Raw genomic sequence first — 18,696 nt, forward strand, 5'->3', positions numbered from 1 at the left:
TCTTCCCGATAGTTGGGTGTTCTTCAAACAGCTGTTTGGTCTCCCCGATAGTTGGGTGCTCTTCATACAGCTGTGTGGTCTTCCCGATAGTTGGGTGTTCATCAAACAGCTGTGTGGTCTTCCCAATAGTTGGATGTTCTTCAAACAGCTGTGTGGTCTTCCTGATAGTTGGGTGCTCTTCAAACAGCTGTGTGGTCTTCCCGATAGTTGGGTGTTCTTCATACAGCCGTGTGGTCTTCCCGATAGTTGGGTGTTCTTCACACAGCTGTGTGGTCTTCCCGATAGTTGGGTGTTCTTCCATCATCTGTGTGGTCTTCCCAATAGTTGGGTGTTCTTCAAACAGCTGTGTGGTCTTCCCGATAGTTGGGTGTTCTTCCACTAACTGTGTGGTCTTCCCGATAGTTGGGTGTCCTTCAAACAGCTGTGTGGTCTTCCCGATAGTTGGGTGTTCTTCACACAGCTGTGTGGTCTTCCCGATAGTTGGGTGTTCTTCAAACATCCGTGTGGTCTTCCCGATACTTGGGTGCTCTTCAAACAGCCGTGTGGTCTTCCCGATATTTGGATGTTCTGCAAACAACTGTGAGTTCTTCCCGATAGTTGGGTGTTGTTCAAACAGCTGTGTTGTCTTCCCGATAGTTGGGTGTTGTTCAAACAGCCGTGTGGTCTTCCCGATAGTTGGGTGTTGTTCAAACAGCTGTGTTGTCTTCCCGATAGTTGCGTGCTCTTCAAACAGCCGTGTGGTCTTCCCGATAGTTGGGTGTTCTTCAAACAGCCATGTGGTCTTCCCGATAGTTGGGTGCTCTTCAAACAGCCGTATGGTCTTCCCGATAGTTGGGTGTTCTTCAAACAGCCGTGTGGTCTTACCGATAGTTGGGTGTTCTTCAAACAGCTGTGTGGTCTTCCCGATAGTTGGGTGTTCTTCCACTAACTGTGTGGTCTTCCCGATAGTTGGGTGTTCTTCAAACAGCTGTGCGGTTTTCCCCGATAGTTGGGTGTTCTTCAAACAGCCGTGTGGTCTTCCCGATAGTTGGGTGTTCTTCCACTAACTGTGTGGTCTTCCCGATAGTTGGGTGTCCTTCAAACAGCTGTGTGGTCTTCCCGATAGTTGGGTGTTCTTCACACAGCTGTGTGGTCTTCCCGATAGTTGGGTGTTCTTCAAACATCCGTGTGGTCTTCCCGATGGTTGGGTGCTCTTCAAACAGCCGTGTGGTCTTCCCGATAGTTGGGTGTTCTTCAAACAGCTGTGTGGTCTTCCCGATAGTTGGGTGCTCTTCAAACAGCCGTGTGGTCTTCCCGATAGTTGGGTGTTCTTCAAACAGCTGTGTGGTCTTCCCGATAGTTGGGTGCTCTTCAAACAGCTGTGTGGTCTTCCCGATAGTTGGGTGTTCTTCAAACAGCCGTTTGGTCTTCCCAATAGTTGGGTGCTCTTCAAACAGCTGTGTGGTCTTCCCGATAGTTGGGTGTTCTTCCACTAACTGTGTGGTCTTCCCGATAGTTGGGTGTCCTTCAAACAGCTGTGTGGTCTTCCCGATAGTTGGGTGTTCTTCGATCAGCTGTGTGGTCTTCCCGATAGTTGGGTGCTCTCCATACAGCCGTGTGGTCTTCCCGATAGTTGGGTGTTCTTCATACAGCTGTGTGGTCTTCCTGATAGTTGTGTGTTCTTCCATCAGCTGTGTGGTCTTCCCGATTGTTGGGTGCTCTTCATACAGCCGTGTGGTCTTCCCGATAGTTGGGTGCTCTTCATACAGCTGTGTTGTCTTCCCGATAGTTGGGTGTTCTTCAAACAGCTGTTTGGTCTCCCCGATAGTTGGGTGCTCTTCATACAGCTGTGTGGTCTTCCCGATAGTTGGGTGTTCATCAAACAGCTGTGTGGTCTTCCCAATAGTTGGATGTTCTTCAAACAGCTGTGTGGTCTTCCTGATAGTTGGGTGCTCTTCAAACAGCTGTGTGGTCTTCCCGATAGTTGGGTGTTCTTCATACAGCCGTGTGGTCTTCCCGATAGTTGGGTGTTCTTCACACAGCTGTGCGGTCTTCCCGATAGTTGGGTGTTCTTCCATCATCTGTGTGGTCTTCCCAATAGTTGGGTGTTCTTCAAACAGCTGTGTGGTCTTCCCGATAGTTGGGTGTTCTTCCACTAACTGTGTGGTCTTCCCGATAGTTGGGTGTCCTTCAAACAGCTGTGTGGTCTTCCCGATAGTTGGGTGTTCTTCACACAGCTGTGTGGTCTTCCCGATAGTTGGGTGTTCTTCAAACATCCGTGTGGTCTTCCCGATACTTGGGTGCTCTTCAAACAGCCGTGTGGTCTTCCCGATATTTGGATGTTCTGCAAACAACTGTGAGTTCTTCCCGATAGTTGGGTGTTGTTCAAACAGCTGTGTTGTCTTCCCGATAGTTGGGTGTTGTTCAAACAGCCGTGTGGTCTTCCCGATAGTTGGGTGTTGTTCAAACAGCTGTGTTGTCTTCCCGATAGTTGGGTGTTCTTCAAACAGCCGTGTGGTCTTCCCGATAGTTGGGTGTTCTTCACACAGCTGTGTGGTCTTCCCGATAGTTGGGTGTTCTTCCACTAACTGTGTGGTCTTCCCGATAGTTGGGTGTCCTTCAAACAGCTGTGTGGTCTTCCCGATAGTTGGGTGTTCTTCACACAGCTGTGTGGTCTTCCCGATAGTTGGGTGTTCTTCAAACATCCGTGTGGTCTTCCCGATAGTTGGGTGCTCTTCAAACAGCCGTGTGGTCTTCCCGATATTTGGATGTTCTGCAAACAACTGTGAGTTCTTCCCGATAGTTGGGTGTTGTTCAAACAGCTGTGTTGTCTTCCCGATAGTTGGGTGTTGTTCAAACAGCCGTGTGGTCTTCCCGATAGTTGGGTGTTGTTCAAACAGCTGTGTTGTCTTCCCGATAGTTGGGTGTTCTTCAAACAGCCGTGTGGTCTTCCCGATAGTTGGGTGTTCTTCAAACAGCTGTGTGGTCTTCCCGATAGATGGGTGTTCTTCAAACAGCCGTGTGGTCTTCCTGATAGTTGGGTGCTCTTCAAACAGTCGTGTGGTCTTCCCGATAGTTGGGTGTTCTTCAAACAGCCGTGTGGCCTTCCCGATAGTTGTCTGTTCTTCAAACAGCTGTGTGGTCTTCCCGATAGTTGGGAGCTCTTCAAACAGCTGTGTGGTCTTCCCGATTGTTGGGTGTTCTTCATACAGCTGTGTTGTCTTCCCGATAGTTGGGTGCTCTTCAAACAGCTGTGTGGTCTACCCCATAGTTGGGTGTTCTTCCACTAACTGTGTGGTCTTCCCGATAGTTGGGTGTCCTTCAAACAGCTGTGTGGTTTTCCCGATAGTTGGGTGCTCTTCACACAACTGTGTGGTCTTCCCGATAGTTGTGTGTCCTTCAAACAGCTGTGTGGTCTTCCCGATAGTTGGGTGTTCTTCGATCAGCTGTGTGGTCTTCCTGATAGTTGGGTGCTCTCCATACAGCCGTGTGGTCTTCCCGATAGTTGGGTGTTCTTCATACAGCTGTGTGGTCTTCCTGATAGTTGGGTGTTCTTCCATCAGCTGTGTGGTCTTCCCGATAGTTGGGTGTTCTTCAAACAGCTGTTTGGTCTCCCCGATAGTTGGGTGCTCTTCATACAGCTGAGTGGTCTTCCCGATAGTTGGGTGTTCATCAAACAGCTGTGTGGTCTTCCCAATAGTTGGATGTTTTTCAAACAGCTGTGTTGTCTTCCTGATAGTTGGGTGCTCTTCAAACAGCTGTGTGGTCTTCCCGATAGTTGGGTGTTCTTCATACAGCCGTGTGGTCTTCCCGATAGTTGGGTGTTCTTCACACAGCTGTGTGGTCTTCCCGATAGTTGGGTGTTCTTCCATCATCTGTGTGGTCTTCCCAATAGTTGGGTGTTCTTCAAACAGCTGTGTGGTCTTCCCGATAGTTGGGTGTTCTTCCACTAACTGTGTGGTCTTCCCGATAGTTGGGTGTCCTTCAAACAGCTGTGTGGTCTTCCCGATATTTGGGTGTTCTTCACACAGCTGTGTGGTCTTCCCGATAGTTGGGTGTTCTTCAAACATCCGTGTGGTCTTCCCGATAGTTGGGTGTTCTGCAAACAACTGTGAGTTCTTCCCGATAGTTGGGTGTTGTTCAAACAGCTGTGTTGTCTTCCCGATAGTTGGGTGTTGTTCAAACAGCCGTGTGGTCTTCCCGATAGTTGGGTGTTGTTCAAACAGCTGTGTTGTCTTCCCGATAGTTGGGTGTTCTTCAAACAGCCGTGTGGTCTTCCCGATAGTTGGGTGTTCTTCAAACAGCTGTGTGGTCTTCCCGATAGATGGGTGTTCTTCAAACAGCCGTGTGGTCTTCCTGATAGTTGGGTGCTCTTCAAACAGCCGTGTGGCCTTCCCGATAGTTGTCTGTTCTTCAAACAGCTGTGTGGTCTTGCCGATAGTTGGGTGCTCTTCAAACAGCTGTGTGGTCTTCCCGATAGTTGGGTGTCCTTCAAACAGCTGTGTGGTCTTCCCGATAGTTGGGTGTTCTTCGATCAGCTGTGTGGTCTTCCTGATAGTTGGGTGCTCTCCATACAGCCGTGTGGTCTTCCCGATAGTTGGGTGTTCTTCATACAGCTGTGTGGTCTTCCTGATAGTTGGGTGTTCTTCCATCAGCTGTGTCCTCTTCCCGATTGTTGGGTGCTCTTCATACAGCCGTGTGGTCTTCCCGATAGTTGGGTGCTCTTCATACAGCTGTGTTGTCTTCCCGATAGTTGGGTGTTCTTCAAACAGCTGTTTGGTCTCCCCGATAGTTGGGTGCTCTTCATACAGCTGTGTGGTCTTCCCGATAGTTGGGTGTTCATCAAACAGCTGTGTGGTCTTCCCAATAGTTGGATGTTTTTCAAACAGCTGTGTGGTCTTCCTGATAGTTGGGTGCTCTTCAAACAGCTGTGTGGTCTTCCCGATAGTTGGGTGTTCTTCATACAGCCGTGTGGTCTTCCCGATAGTTGGGTGTTCTTCACACAGCTGTGTGGTCTTCCCGATAGTTGGGTGTTCTTCCATCATCTGTGTGGTCTTCCCAATAGTTGGGTGTTCTTCAAACAGCTGTGTGGTCTTCCCGATAGTTGGGTGTTCTTCCACTAACTGTGTGGTCTTCCCGATAGTTGGGTGTCCTTCAAACAGCTGTGTGGTCTTCCCGATAGTTGGGTGTTCTTCACACAGCTGTGTGGTCTTCCCGATAGTTGGGTGTTCTTCAAACATCCGTGTGGTCTTCCCGATAGTTGGGTGTTCTGCAAACAACTGTGAGTTCTTCCCGATAGTTGGGTGTTGTTCAAACAGCTGTGTTGTCTTCCCGATAGTTGGGTGTTGTTCAAACAGCCGTGTGGTCTTCCCGATAGTTGGGTGTTGTTCAAACAGCTGTGTTGTCTTCCCGATAGTTGGGTGTTCTTCAAACAGCAGTGTGGTCTTCCCGATAGTTGGGTGTTCTTCAAACAGCTGTGTGGTCTTCCCGATAGATGGGTGTTCTTCAAACAGCCGTGTGGTCTTCCCGATAGTTGGGTGTTCTTCAAACAGCCGTGTGGCCTTCCCGATAGTTGTCTGTTCTTCAAACAGCTGTGTGGTCTTGCCGATAGTTGGGTGCTCTTCAAACAGCTGTGTGGTCTTCCCGATAGTTGGGTGTCCTTCAAACAGCTGTGTGGTCTTCCCGATAGTTGGGTGTTCTTCGATCAGCTGTGTGGTCTTCCTGATAGTTGGGTGCTCTCCATACAGCCGTGTGGTCTTCCCGATAGTTGGGTGTTCTTCATACAGCTGTGTGGTCTTCCTGATAGTTGGGTGTTCTTCCATCAGCTGTGTGGTCTTCCCGATTGTTGTGTGCTCTTCATACAGCCGTGTGGTCTTCCCGATAGTTGGGTGCTCTTCATACAGCTGTGTTGTCTTCCCGATAGTTGGGTGTTCTTCAAACAGCTGTTTGGTCTCCCCGATAGTTGGGTGCTCTTCATACAGCTGTGTGGTCTTCCCGATAGTTGGGTGTTCATCAAACAGCTGTGTGCTCTTCCCAATAGTTGGATGTTTTTCAAACAGCTGTGTGGTCTTCCTGATAGTTGGGTGCTCTTCAAACAGCTGTGTGGTCTTCCCGATAGTTGGGTGTTCTTCATACAGCCGTGTGGTCTTCCCGATAGTTGGGTGTTCTTCACACAGCTGTGTGGTCTTCCCGATAGTTGGGTGTTCTTCCATCATCTGTGTGGTCTTCCCAATAGTTGGGTGTTCTTCAAACAGCTGTGTGGTCTTCCCGATAGTTGGGTGTTCTTCCACTAACTGTGTGGTCTTCCCGATAGTTGGGTGTCCTTCAAACAGCTGTGTGGTCTTCCCGATAGTTGGGTGTTCTTCACACAGCTGTGTGGTCTTCCCGATAGTTGGGTGTTCTTCAAACATCCGTGTGGTCTTCCCGATAGTTGGGTGTTCTGCAAACAACTGTGAGTTCTTCCCGATAGTTGGGTGTTGTTCAAACAGCTGTGTTGTCTTCCCGATAGTTGGGTGTTGTTCAAACAGCCGTGTGGTCTTCCCGATAGTTGGGTGTTGTTCAAACAGCTGTGTTGTCTTCCCGATAGTTTGGTGTTCTTCAAACAGCCGTGTGGTCTTCCCGATAGTTGGGTGTTCTTCAAACAGCTGTGTGGTCTTCCCGATAGATGGGTGTTCTTCAAACAGCCGTGTGGTCTTCCTGATAGTTGGGTGCTCTTCAAACAGCCGTGTGGTCTTCCCGATAGTTGGGTGTTCTTCAAACAGCCGTGTGGCCTTCCCGATAGTTGTCTGTTCTTCAAACAGCTGTGTGGTCTTGCCGATAGTTGGGTGCTCTTCATACAGCTGTGTTGTCTCCCCTATAGTTGGGTGCTCTTCAAACAGCTGTGTGGTCTTCCCGATAGTTGGGTGTTCTTCCACTAACTGTGTGGTCTTCCCGATAGTTGGGTGTCCTTCAAACAGCTGTGTGGTTTTCCCGATAGTTGGGTGCTCTTCACACAACTGTGTGGTCTTCCCGATAGTTGCGTGGTCTTCCCGATAGTTGGGTGTTCTTCAAACAGCCGTGTGGTCTTCCCGATAGTTGGGTGTTCTTCGATCAGCTGTGTGGTCTTGCCGATAGTTGGGTGCTCTCCAGACAGCCGTGTGGTCTTCCCGATAGTTGGGTGTTCTTCATACAGCCGTGTGGTCTTCCTGATAGTTGGGTGTTCTTCCATCAGCTGTGTGGTCTTCCCAATAGTTGGGTGCTCTTCATACAGCCGTGTGGACTTCCCGATAGTTGGGAGCTCTTCATACAGCCGTGTGGTCTTCCCGATAGTTGGGTGTTCTTCAAACAGCTGTGTGGTCTTCCCAATAGTTGGATGTTCTTCAAAAAGCTGTGTGGTGTTCCTGATATTTGGGTGCTCTTCAAACAGCTTTGTGGTCTTCCCGATAGTTGGGTGTTCTTCATACAGCCGTGTGGTCTTCCCGATAGTTGGGTGTTCTTCAAACAACTGTGAGTTCTTCCCGATAGTTGGGTGTTCTTCACACAGCTGTGTGGTCTTCCCGATAGTTGGGTGTTCTTCCACTAACTGAGTGGTCTGCCCGATAGTTGGGTGTCCTTCAAACAGTTGTGTGGTCTTCCCGATAGTTGGGTGTTCTTCACACAGCTGTGTGGTCTTCCAGATAGTTGGGTGTTCTTCAAAAAGCTGTGTGGTCTTCCCGATAGTTGGGTGTTCTTCAAACAGCCATGTGGTCTTCCCGATAGTTGGGTGTTCTTCAAACAGCTATGTTGTCTTCCCGATAGTTCGTTGCTCTTCAAACAGCTGTGTGGTATTCCCGATTGTTGGGTGTTCTTCAAACAGCTGTGTGGTCATCCCAATAGTTGGGTTTTCTTCATACAGCCGTGTGGTCTTCCCGAGAGTTGGGAGTTTTTCAAACAGCTGTGTGGTCTTCCCGATAGTTGGGTGTTCTTCAAACAGCTCTGTGGTCTACCCGATAGTTGGGTGTTCTTCAAACAGCTGTGTGGTCTTCCCGATAGTTGGGTGTTCTTCAAACAGCCGTTTGGTCTTCTAGATAGCTGGGTGCCCTTCAAACAGCCGTGTGGTCTTCCCGATAGTCGGGTGTTCTTCAAACAGCTCTGTGGTCTACCCGATAGTTGGGTGTTCTTCAAACAGCTGTGTGGTCTTCCCGATAGTTGGGTGTTCTTCAAACAGCCGTTTGGTCTTCTAGATAGCTGGGTGCCCTTCAAACAGCCGTGTGGTCTTCCCGATAGTCGGGTGTTCTTCAAACAGCTGTGTTGTCTTCCCGATAGTTGGGTGCTCTTCAAACAGCTGTGTGGTCTTCCCGATTGTTGGGTGTTCTTCATACTGCTGTGTTGTCTTCCCGATAGTTGGGTGCTCTTCAAACAGCTGTGTGGTCTTCCCGATAGTTGGGTGTTCTTCAAACAGCCGTTTGGTCTTCCCGATAGTTGGGTGCTCTTCAAACAGCTGTGTGGTCTTCCCGATAGTTGGGTGTTCTTCCACTAACTGTGTGGTCTTCCCGATAGTTGGGTGTCCTTCAAACAGCTGTGTGGTTTTCCCGATAGTTGGATGCTCTTCACACAGCTGTGTGGTCTTCCCGATAGTTGCGTGTTCTTCAAACAGTTGTGTGGTCTTCCCGATAGTTGGGTGTTCTTCAAACAGCCGTGTGGTCTTCCCGATAGTTGGGTGTTCTTCAAACAGCTGTGTGGTCTTCCCGATAGTTGGGTGTTCTACGATCAGCTGTGTGGTCTTCCCGATAGTCGGGTGCTCTCCATACAGCCGTGTGGTCTTCCCGATAGTTGGGTGTTCTTCATACAGCTGTGTGGTCTTCCTGATAGTTGGGTGTTCTTCCATCAGCTGTGTCGTCTTCCCGATAGTTGGGTGCTCTTCATACAGCCGTGTGGCCTTCCCGATAGTTGGGTGCTCTTCAGACAGCTGTGTTGTCTTCCCGATAGTTGGGTGTTCTTCAAACAGCTGTTTGGTCTCCCCGATAGTTGGGTGCTCTTCATACAGCTGTGTGGTCTTCCCGATAGTTGGGTGTTCATCAAACAGCTGTGTGGTCTTCCCAATAGTTGGATGTTCTTCACACAGCTGTGTGGTCTTCCCGATAGTTTGGTGTTCTTCCATCATCTGTGTGGTCTTCCCAACAGTTGGGTGTTCTTCAAACAGCTGTGTGGTCTTCCCGATAGTTGGGTGTTCTTCCACTAACTGTGTGGTCTTCCCGATAGTTGGGTGTCCTTCAAACAGCTGTGTGGTCTTCCCGATTGTTGGGTGTTCTTCACACAGCTGTGTGGTCTTCCCGATAGTTGGGTGTTCTTCAAACAGCTGTGTGGTCTTCCCGATAGTAGGGTGTTCTTCAAACAGCCGTGTGGTCTTCCCGATAGTTGGGTGTTCTGCAAACAACTGTGAGTTCTTCCCGATAGTTGGGTGTTGTTCAAAAAGCTGTGTTGTCTTCCCGATAGTTGGGTGTTCTTCAAACAGCTGTGTGGTCTTCCCGATTGTTGGGTGTTCTTCAAACAGCTGTGTTGTCTTCCCGATAGTTGGGTGTTCTTCAAACAGCCGTGTGGTCTTGCCGATAGTTGGGTGTTCTTCAAACAGCTGTGTGGTCTTCCCGATAGTTGGGTGCTCTTCAAACAGCTGTGTGGTCTTCCCGATTGCTGGGTGTTCTTCCTACAGCTGTGTGGTCTTCCCGATAGTTGGGTGTTCTTCAAACAGCCGTGTGGTCTTCCCGATAGTTGGGTGCTCTTCAAACAGCTGTGTGGTCTTCCCGATATTTGGGTGTTCTTCCACTAACTGTGTGGTCTTCCCGATAGTTGGGTGTCCTTCAAACAGCTGTGTGGTTTTCCCGATAGTTGTGTGTTCTTCACACAGCTGTGTGGTCTCCCGATAGTTGGGTGTTCTTCAAACAGCAGTGTGGTCTTCCCGATAGTTGGGTGTGCTTCAAACAGCTGTGTGGTCTTCCCGATTGTTGGGTGTTCTTCAAACAGCTGTGTGGTCTTCCCGACAGTTGGGTGTTCTTCGATCTGCTGTGTGGTCTTCCCGATAGTTCGGTGCTCTCCATACAGCCGTGTGGTCTTCCCGATAGTTGGGTGTTCTTCATACAGCTGTGTGGTCTTCCTGATAGTTGGGTGTTCTTCCATCAGCTGTGTGGTCTTCCCGATAGTTGGGTGCTATTCATGCAGCCGTGTGGTCTTCCCGATAGTTGGGTGCTCTTCATACAGCTGTGTGGTCTTCCCGATAGTTGGGTGTTCTTCAAACAGCTGTGTGGTCTTCCCAATAGTTGGATGTTCTTCAAACAGCTGTGTGGTCTTCCTGATAGTTGGGTGCTCTTCAAACAGCTGTTTGGTCTTCCCGATAGTTGGGTGTTCTTCATACAGCCGTGTGGTCTTCCCGATAGTTGGGTGTTCTTCACAAAGCTGTGTGGTCTTCCTGAAAGTTGGGTGTTCTTCAAACAGCTGTGTGGTCTTCCCGATAGTTGGGTGTTCTTCCATCATCTGTGTGGTCTTCCCAACAGTTGGGTGTTCTTCAAACAGCTGTGTGGTCTTCCCGATAGTTGGGTGTTCTTCCACTAACTGTGTGGTCTTCCCGATAGTTGGGTGTCCTTCAAACAGCTGTGTGGTCTTCCCGATTGTTGGGTGTTCTTCACACAGCTGTGTGGTCTTCCCGATAGTTGGGTGTTCTTCAAACAGCTGTGTGGTCTTCCCGATAGTAGGGTGTTCTTCAAACAGCCGTGTGGTCTTCCCGATAGTTGGGTGTTCTGCAAACAACTGTGAGTTCTTCCCGATAGTTGGGTGTTGTTCAAAAAGCTGTGTTGTCTTCCCGATAGTTGGGTGTTCTTCAAACAGCTGTGTGGTCTTCCCGATTGTTGGGTGTTCTTCAAACAGCTGTGTTGTCTTCCCGATAGTTGGGTGTTCTTCAAACAGCCGTGTGGTCTTGCCGATAGTTGGGTGTTCTTCAAACAGCTGTGTGGTCTTCCCGATAGTTGGGTGCTCTTCAAACAGCTGTGTGGTCTTCCCGATTGCTGGGTGTTCTTCCTACAGCTGTGTGGTCTTCCCGATAGTTGGGTGTTCTTCAAACAGCCGTGTGGTCTTCCCGATAGTTGGGTGCTCTTCAAACAGCTGTGTGGTCTTCCCGATATTTGGGTGTTCTTCCACTAACTGTGTGGTCTTCCCGATAGTTGGGTGTTCTTCAAACAGCCGTGTGGTCTTGCCGATAGTTGGGTGTTCTTCAAACAGCTGTGTGGTCTTCCCGATAGTTGGGTGCTCTTCAAACAGCTGTGTGGTCTTCCCGATTGCTGGGTGTTCTTCCTACAGCTGTGTGGTCTTCCCGATAGTTGGGTGTTCTTCAAACAGCCGTGTGGTCTTCCCGATAGTTGGGTGCTCTTCAAACAGCTGTGTGGTCTTCCCGATATTTGGGTGTTCTTCCACTAACTGTGTGGTCTTCCCGATAGTTGGGTGTCCTTCAAACAGCTGTGTGGTTTTCCCGATAGTTGTGTGTTCTTCACACAGCTGTGTGGTCTCCCGATAGTTGGGTGTTCTTCAAACAGCAGTGTGGTCTTCCCGATAGTTGGGTGTGCTTCAAACAGCTGTGTGGTCTTCCCGATTGTTGGGTGTTCTTCAAACAGCTGTGTGGTCTTCCCGACAGTTGGGTGTTCTTCGATCTGCTGTGTGGTCTTCCCGATAGTTCGGTGCTCTCCATACAGCCGTGTGGTCTTCCCGATAGTTGGGTGTTCTTCATACAGCTGTGTGGTCTTCCTGATAGTTGGGTGTTCTTCCATCAGCTGTGTGGTCTTCCCGATAGTTGGGTGCTATTCATGCAGCCGTGTGGTCTTCCCGATAGTTGGGTGCTCTTCATACAGCTGTGTGGTCTTCCCGATAGTTGGGTGTTCTTCAAACAGCTGTGTGGTCTTCCCAATAGTTGGATGTTCTTCAAACAGCTGTGTGGTCTTCCTGATAGTTGGGTGCTCTTCAAACAGCTGTTTGGTCTTCCCGATAGTTGGGTGTTCTTCATACAGCCGTGTGGTCTTCCCGATAGTTGGGTGTTCTTCACAAAGCTGTGTGGTCTTCCTGAAAGTTGGGTGTTCTTCAAACAGCTGTGTGGTCTTCCCGATAGTTGGGTGTTCTTCCATCATCTGTGTGGTCTTCCCAACAGTTGGGTGTTCTTCAAACAGCTGTGTGGTCTTCCCGATAGTTGGGTGTTCTTCCACTAACTGTGTGGTCTTCCCGATAGTTGGGTGTCCTTCAAACAGCTGTGTGGTCTTCCCGATTGTTGGGTGTTCTTCACACAGCTGTGTGGTCTTCCCGATAGTTGGGTGTTCTTCAAACAGCTGTGTGGTCTTCCCGATAGTAGGGTGTTCTTCAAACAGCCGTGTGGTCTTCCCGATAGTTGGGTGTTCTGCAAACAACTGTGAGTTCTTCCCGATAGTTGGGTGTTGTTCAAAAAGCTGTGTTGTCTTCCCGATAGTTGGGTGTTCTTCAAACAGCTGTGTGGTCTTCCCGATTGTTGGGTGTTCTTCAAACAGCTGTGTTGTCTTCCCGATAGTTGGGTGTTCTTCAAACAGCCGTGTGGTCTTGCCGATAGTTGGGTGTTCTTCAAACAGCTGTGTGGTCTTCCCGATAGTTGGGTGCTCTTCAAACAGCTGTGTGGTCTTCCCGATTGCTGGGTGTTCTTCCTACAGCTGTGTGGTCTTCCCGATAGTTGGGTGTTCTTCAAACAGCCGTGTGGTCTTCCCGATAGTTGGGTGCTCTTCAAACAGCTGTGTGGTCTTCCCGATATTTGGGTGTTCTTCCACTAACTGTGTGGTCTTCCCGATAGTTGGGTGTCCTTCAAACAGCTGTGTGGTTTTCCCGATAGTTGTGTGTTCTTCACACAGCTGTGTGGTCTCCCGATAGTTGGGTGTTCTTCAAACAGCAGTGTGGTCTTCCCGATAGTTGGGTGTGCTTCAAACAGCTGTGTGGTCTTCCCGATTGTTGGGTGTTCTTCAAACAGCTGTGTGGTCTTCCCGACAGTTGGGTGTTCTTCGATCTGCTGTGTGGTCTTCCCGATAGTTCGGTGCTCTCCATACAGCCGTGTGGTCTTCCCGATAGTTGGGTGTTCTTCATACAGCTGTGTGGTCTTCCTGATAGTTGGGTGTTCTTCCATCAGCTGTGTGGTCTTCCCGATAGTTGGGTGCTATTCATGCAGCCGTGTGGTCTTCCCGATAGTTGGGTGCTCTTCATACAGCTGTGTGGTCTTCCCGATAGTTGGGTGTTCTTCAAACAGCTGTGTGGTCTTCCCAATAGTTGGATGTTCTTCAAACAGCTGTGTGGTCTTCCTGATAGTTGGGTGCTCTTCAAACAGCTGTTTGGTCTTCCCGATAGTTGGGTGTTCTTCATACAGCCGTGTGGTCTTCCCGATAGTTGGGTGTTCTTCACAAAGCTGTGTGGTCTTCCTGAAAGTTGGGTGTTCTTCAAACAGCTGTGTGGTCTTCCCGATAGTTGGGTGTTCTTCCATCATCTGTGTGGTCTTCCCAATAGTTGGGTGTTCTTCAAACAGCTGTGTGGTCTTCCCGATAGTTGGGTGTTCTTCCACTAACTGTGTGGTCTTCCCGATAGTTGGGTGTCCTTCAAACAGCTGTGTGGTCTTTGCGATAGTTGAGTGTTCTTCACACAGCTGTGTGGTCTTCCCGATAGTTGGGTGTTCTTCAAAGAGCTGTGTGGTCTTCCCGATAGTTGGGTGTTCTTCCATCAGCTGTGTGGTCTTCCCGATAGTTGTGTGCTCTTCATACAGCCGTGTGGTCTTCCCGATAGCTGGGTGTTCTTCCATCAGCTGTGTGGTCTTCCCGATAGTTGGGTGCTCTTCATACAGCCGTGTGGTCTTCCCGATAGCTGGGTGTACTTCATACAGCCGTGTGGTCTTCCCGATAGCTGGGTGTACTTCATACAGCTGTGTGGTCTCCCCGATAGCTGGGTGCTCTTCATACAGCTGTGTGGTCTTCCCGAAAGTTGGGTGTTCTTCAAACAGCTGTGTGGTCTTCCCGATAGTTGGGTGTTCTTCAAACAGCTGTGTGGTCTTCCCGATAGTTGGGTGTTCTTCATACAGCCGTGTGGGCTTCCCGATAGTTGGGTGTTCTTCAAACAGCTGTGTGGTCTTCCCGATAGTTGGGTGCTCTTCACACAGCTGTGTGGTCTTCCCGATAGTTGGGTGCTCTTCAAACAGCCGTGTGGTCTTCCCGATAGTTGGGAGTTTTTCAAACATCTGTGTTGTCTTCCCGATAGTTGGGTGTTCTTCAAAGAACCGTGCGGTCTTCCCGATAGTTGGGTGTTCTTCAAACATCTGTGTGGTCTTCCCGAAATTTGGGTGTTCTTCAAACAGCCATGTGGTCTTCCCGATAGTTGAGTGTTCTTCAAACAGCCGTGTAGTCTTCCCGATAGTTGGGTGCTCTTCAAACAGCTGTGTGGTCTTCCCGATAGTTGGGTGTTCTTCAAACAGCTGTGTGGTCTTCCCGATAGTTGGGTGTTCTTCAAACAGCCGTGTGGTCTTCCCGATAGTTGAGTGTTCTTCAAACAGCCGTGTGGTCTTCCCGATAGTTGGGTGCTCTTCAAACAGCTGTGTGGTCTTCCCGATTGTTGGGTGTTCTTCATACAGCTGTGTTGTCTTCCCGATAGTTGGGTGTTCTTCAAACAGCCGTTTGGTCTTCCCAATAGTTGGGTGCTCTTCAAACAGCTGTGTGGTCTTCCCAATAGTTGGGTGTTCTTCCACTAACTGTGTGGTCTTCCCGATAGTTGGGTGTCCTTCAAACAGCTGTGCGGTTTTCCCGATAGTTGGGTGCTCTTCAAACAGCTGTGTGGTCTTCCCGATAGTTGGGTGTTCTTCAAACAGCTGTGTGGTCTTCCCGATAGTTGGGTGTTCTTCAAACAGCTGTGTGGTCTTCCCGATAGTTGGGTGCTCTCCATACAGCCGTGTGGTCTTCCCGATAGTTGGGTGTTCTTCATACAGCTGTGTGGTCTTCCTGATAGTTGGGTGTTCTTCCATCAGCTGTGTGGTCTTCCCGATAGTTGGGTGTTCTTCATACAGCTGTGTGGTCTTCCCGATAGTTGGGTGTTCTTCCATCATCTGTGTGGTCTTCCCAATCGTTGGGTGTTCTTCAAACAGCTGTGTGGTCTTCCCGATAGTTGGGTGTTCTTCACACAGCTGTGTGGTCTTCCCGATAGTTGGGTGTTCTTCAAAAAGCTGTGTGGTCTTCCCGATAGTTGGGTGTTCATCCATCAGCTGTGTCGTCTTCCCGATAGTTGGCTGCTCTTCATACAGCCGTGTGGTCTTCCCGATAGCTGGGTGTTCTTCATACAGCTGTGTGGTCTTCCTGATAGTTGGGTGTTCTTCAAACAGCTGTGTGGTCTCCCCGATAACTGGGTGTTCTTCATACAGCTGTGTGGTCTTCCCGATAGTTGGGTGTTCTTCCAACAGCTGTGTGGTCTTCCCGATAGTTGGGTGTTCTTCAAACAGCTGTGTGGTCTTCCCGATAGTTGGGTGCTCTCCATACAGCCGTGTGGTCTTCCCGATAGTTGGGTGTTCTTCATACAGCTGTGTGGTCTTCCTGATAGTTGGGTGTTCTTCCATCAGCTGTGTGGTCTTCCCGATAGTTGGGAGCTCTTCATACAGCCGTGTGGACTTCCCGATAGTTGGGTGCTCTTCATACAGCTGTGTGGTCTTCCCGATAGTTGGGTGCTCTTCATACAGCCGTGTGGTCTTCCTGATAGTTGGGAGCTCTTCATACAGCTGTGTGGTCTTCCCGATAGTTGGGTGTTCTTCAAACAGCTGTGTGGTCTTCCCAATAGTTGGATGTTCTTCAAACAGCTGTGTGGTCTTCCTGATAGTTGGGTGCTTTTCAAACAGCTGTGTGGTCTTCCCGATAGTTGGGTGTTCTTCATACAGCCGTGTGGTCTTCCCGATAGTTGGGTGTTCTTCAAACAACTGTGAGTTCTTCCCGATAGTTGGGTGCTCTTCATACAGCCGTGTGGTCTTCCTGATAGTTGGGAGCTCTTCATACAGCTGTGTGGTCTTCCCGATAGTTGGGTGTTCTTCAAACAGCTGTGTGGTCTTCACAATAGTTGGATGTTCTTCAAACAGCTGTGTGGTCTTCCTGATAGTTGGGTGCTCTTCAAACAGCTGTGTGGTCTTCCCGATAGTTGGGTGTTCTTCATACAGCCGTGTGGTCTTCCCGATAGTTGGGTGTTCTTCCACTAACTGTGTGGTCTGCCCGATAGTTGGGTGTCCTTCAAACATTTGTGTGGTCTTCCCGATAGTTGGGTGTTCTTCACACAGCTGTGTGGTCTTCCCGATAGTTGGGTGTTCTTCAAAAAGCTGTGTGGTCTTCCCGATAGTTGGGTGTTCTTCCATCAGCTGTGTCGTCTTCCCGATAGTTGGCTGCTCTTCATACAGCCGTGTGGTCTTCCCGATAGCTGGGTGTTCTTCATACAGCTGTGTGGTCTTCCCGATAGTTGGGTGTTCTTCAAACAGCTGTGTGGTCTTCCCAATAGTTGGGTGTTTTCAAACAGCTGTGTGGTCATCCCGATAGCTGGGTGTTCTTCATACAGCCGTGTGGTCTTCCCAATAGTTGGGTGTTCTTCAAACAGCTGTGTGGTCTTCCCGATAGTTGGGTGTTCTTCAAACAGCTGTGTGGTCTTCCCGATAGTTGGGTGTTCTTCATACAGCTGTGTGGTCTTCCCGATAGTTGGGTGTTCTTCAAACAGCTGTGTGGTCTTCCCGATAGTTGGGTGTTCTTCAAAGAGCTGTGTGGTCTACCCGATAGTTGGGTGTTCTTCAAACAGCCGTTTGGTCTTCTTGATAGCTGGGTGCCCTTCAAACAGCCGTGTGGTCTTCCCGATAGTTGGGTGTTCTTCAAAGAGCTGTGTTGTCTTACCGATAGTTGGGTGCTCTTCAAACAGCTGTGTGGTCTTCCCGATTGTTGGGTGTTCTTCATACTGCTGTGTTGTCTTCCCGATAGTTGGGTGCTCTTCAAACAGCTGTGTGGTCTTCCCGATAGTTGGGTGCTCTTCAAACAGCCGTGTGGTCTTCCCGATAGTTGGGAGTTTTTCAAACAGCTGTGTGGTCTTCCCGATAGTTGGGTGTTTTTCAAACAGCTGTGTGGTCTACCCGATAGTTGGGTGTTCTTCAAACACCCGTTTGGTCTTCTTGATAGCTGGGTGCCCTTCAAACAGCCGTGTGGTCTTCCCGATAGTTGGGTGTTCTTCAAACAGCTGTGTTGTCTTACCGATAGTTGGGTGCTCTTCAAACAGCTGTGTGGTCTTCCCGATTGTTGGGTGTTCTTCATACTGCTGTGTTGTCTTCCCGATAGTTGGGTGCTCTTCTAACAGCTGTGTGGTCTTCCCGATAGTTGGGTGTTCTTCAAACAGCCGTTTGGTCTTCCCGATAGTTGGGTGTTCTTCAAACAGCTGTGTGGTCTTCCCGATAGTTGGGTGTTCTTCCACTAACTGTGTGGTCTTCCCGATAGTTGGGTGTCCTTCAAACAGCTGTGTGGTTTTCCCGATAGTTGGATGCTCTTCACACAGCTGTGTGGTCTTCCCGATAGTTGCGTGTTCTTCAAACAGTTGTGTGGTCTTCCCGATAGTTGGGTGTTCTTCAAACAGCCGTGTGGTCTTCCCGATAGTTGGGTGTTCTTCAAACAGCTGTGTGGTCTTCCCGACAGTTGGGTGTTCTTCAAACAGCTGTGTGGTCTTCCCGATAGTTGGGTGCTCTCCATACAGCCGTGTGATCTTCCCGATAGTTGGGTGTTCTTCATACAGCTGTGTGGTCTTCCTGATAGTTGGGTGTTCTTCCATCAGCTGTGTGGTCTTCCCGATAGTTGGGTGCTCTTCATACAGCCGTGTGGTCTTCCCGATAGTTGGGTGCTCTTCATACAGCTGTGTTGTCTTCCCGATAGTTGGGTGTTCTTCAAACAGATGTGTGGTCTTCCCGATTGTTGGGAGTTCTTCAAACAGCTGTGTTGTCTTCCCGATAGTTGGGTGTTCTTCAAACAGCCGTGTGGTCTTCCCGATAGTTGGGTGCTCTTCAAACAGCTGTGTGGTCTTCCCGATTGCTGGGTGTTCTTCCTACAGCTGTGTGGTCTTCCCGATAGTTGGGTGTTCTTCAAACAGCCGTGTGGTCTTCCCGATAGTTGGGTGCTCTTCAAACAGCTGTGTGGTCTTCCCGATATTTGGGTGCTCTCCATACAGCCGTGTGGTCTTCCCGATAGTTGGGTGTTCTTCATACAGCTGTGTGGTCTTCCTGATAGTTGGGTGTTCTTCCATCAGCTGTGTGGTCTTCCCGATAGTTGGGTGCTCTTCATACAGCCGTGTGGTCTTCCCGATAGTTGGGTGCTCTTCATACAGCTGTGTTGTCTTCCCGATAGTTGGGTGTTCTTCAAACAGCTGTGTGGTCTTCCCGATTGTTGGGAGTTCTTCAAACAGCTGTGTTGTCTTCCCGATAGTTGGGTGTTCTTCAAACAGCCGTGTGGTCTTCCCGATAGTTGGGTGCTCTTCAAACAGCTGTGTGGTCTTCCCGATATTTGGGTGTTCTTCCACTAACTGTGTGGTCTTCCCGATAGTTGGGTGTCCTTCAAACAGCTGTGTGGTTTTCCCGATAGTTGTGTGTTCTTCACACAGCTGTGTGGTTTTCCCAATAGTTGCGTGTTCTTCAAACAGCTGTGTGGTCTCCCGATAGTTGGGTGTTCTTCAAACAGCTGTGTG

The sequence above is a fragment of the Somniosus microcephalus genome, chromosome 4, assembly GCF_052327205.1.
Source record: "Somniosus microcephalus isolate GS21.2 chromosome 4, FLI_Smic_1.0, whole genome shotgun sequence".
In the NCBI taxonomy this organism is placed as follows: domain Eukaryota; kingdom Metazoa; phylum Chordata; class Chondrichthyes; order Squaliformes; family Somniosidae; genus Somniosus; species Somniosus microcephalus.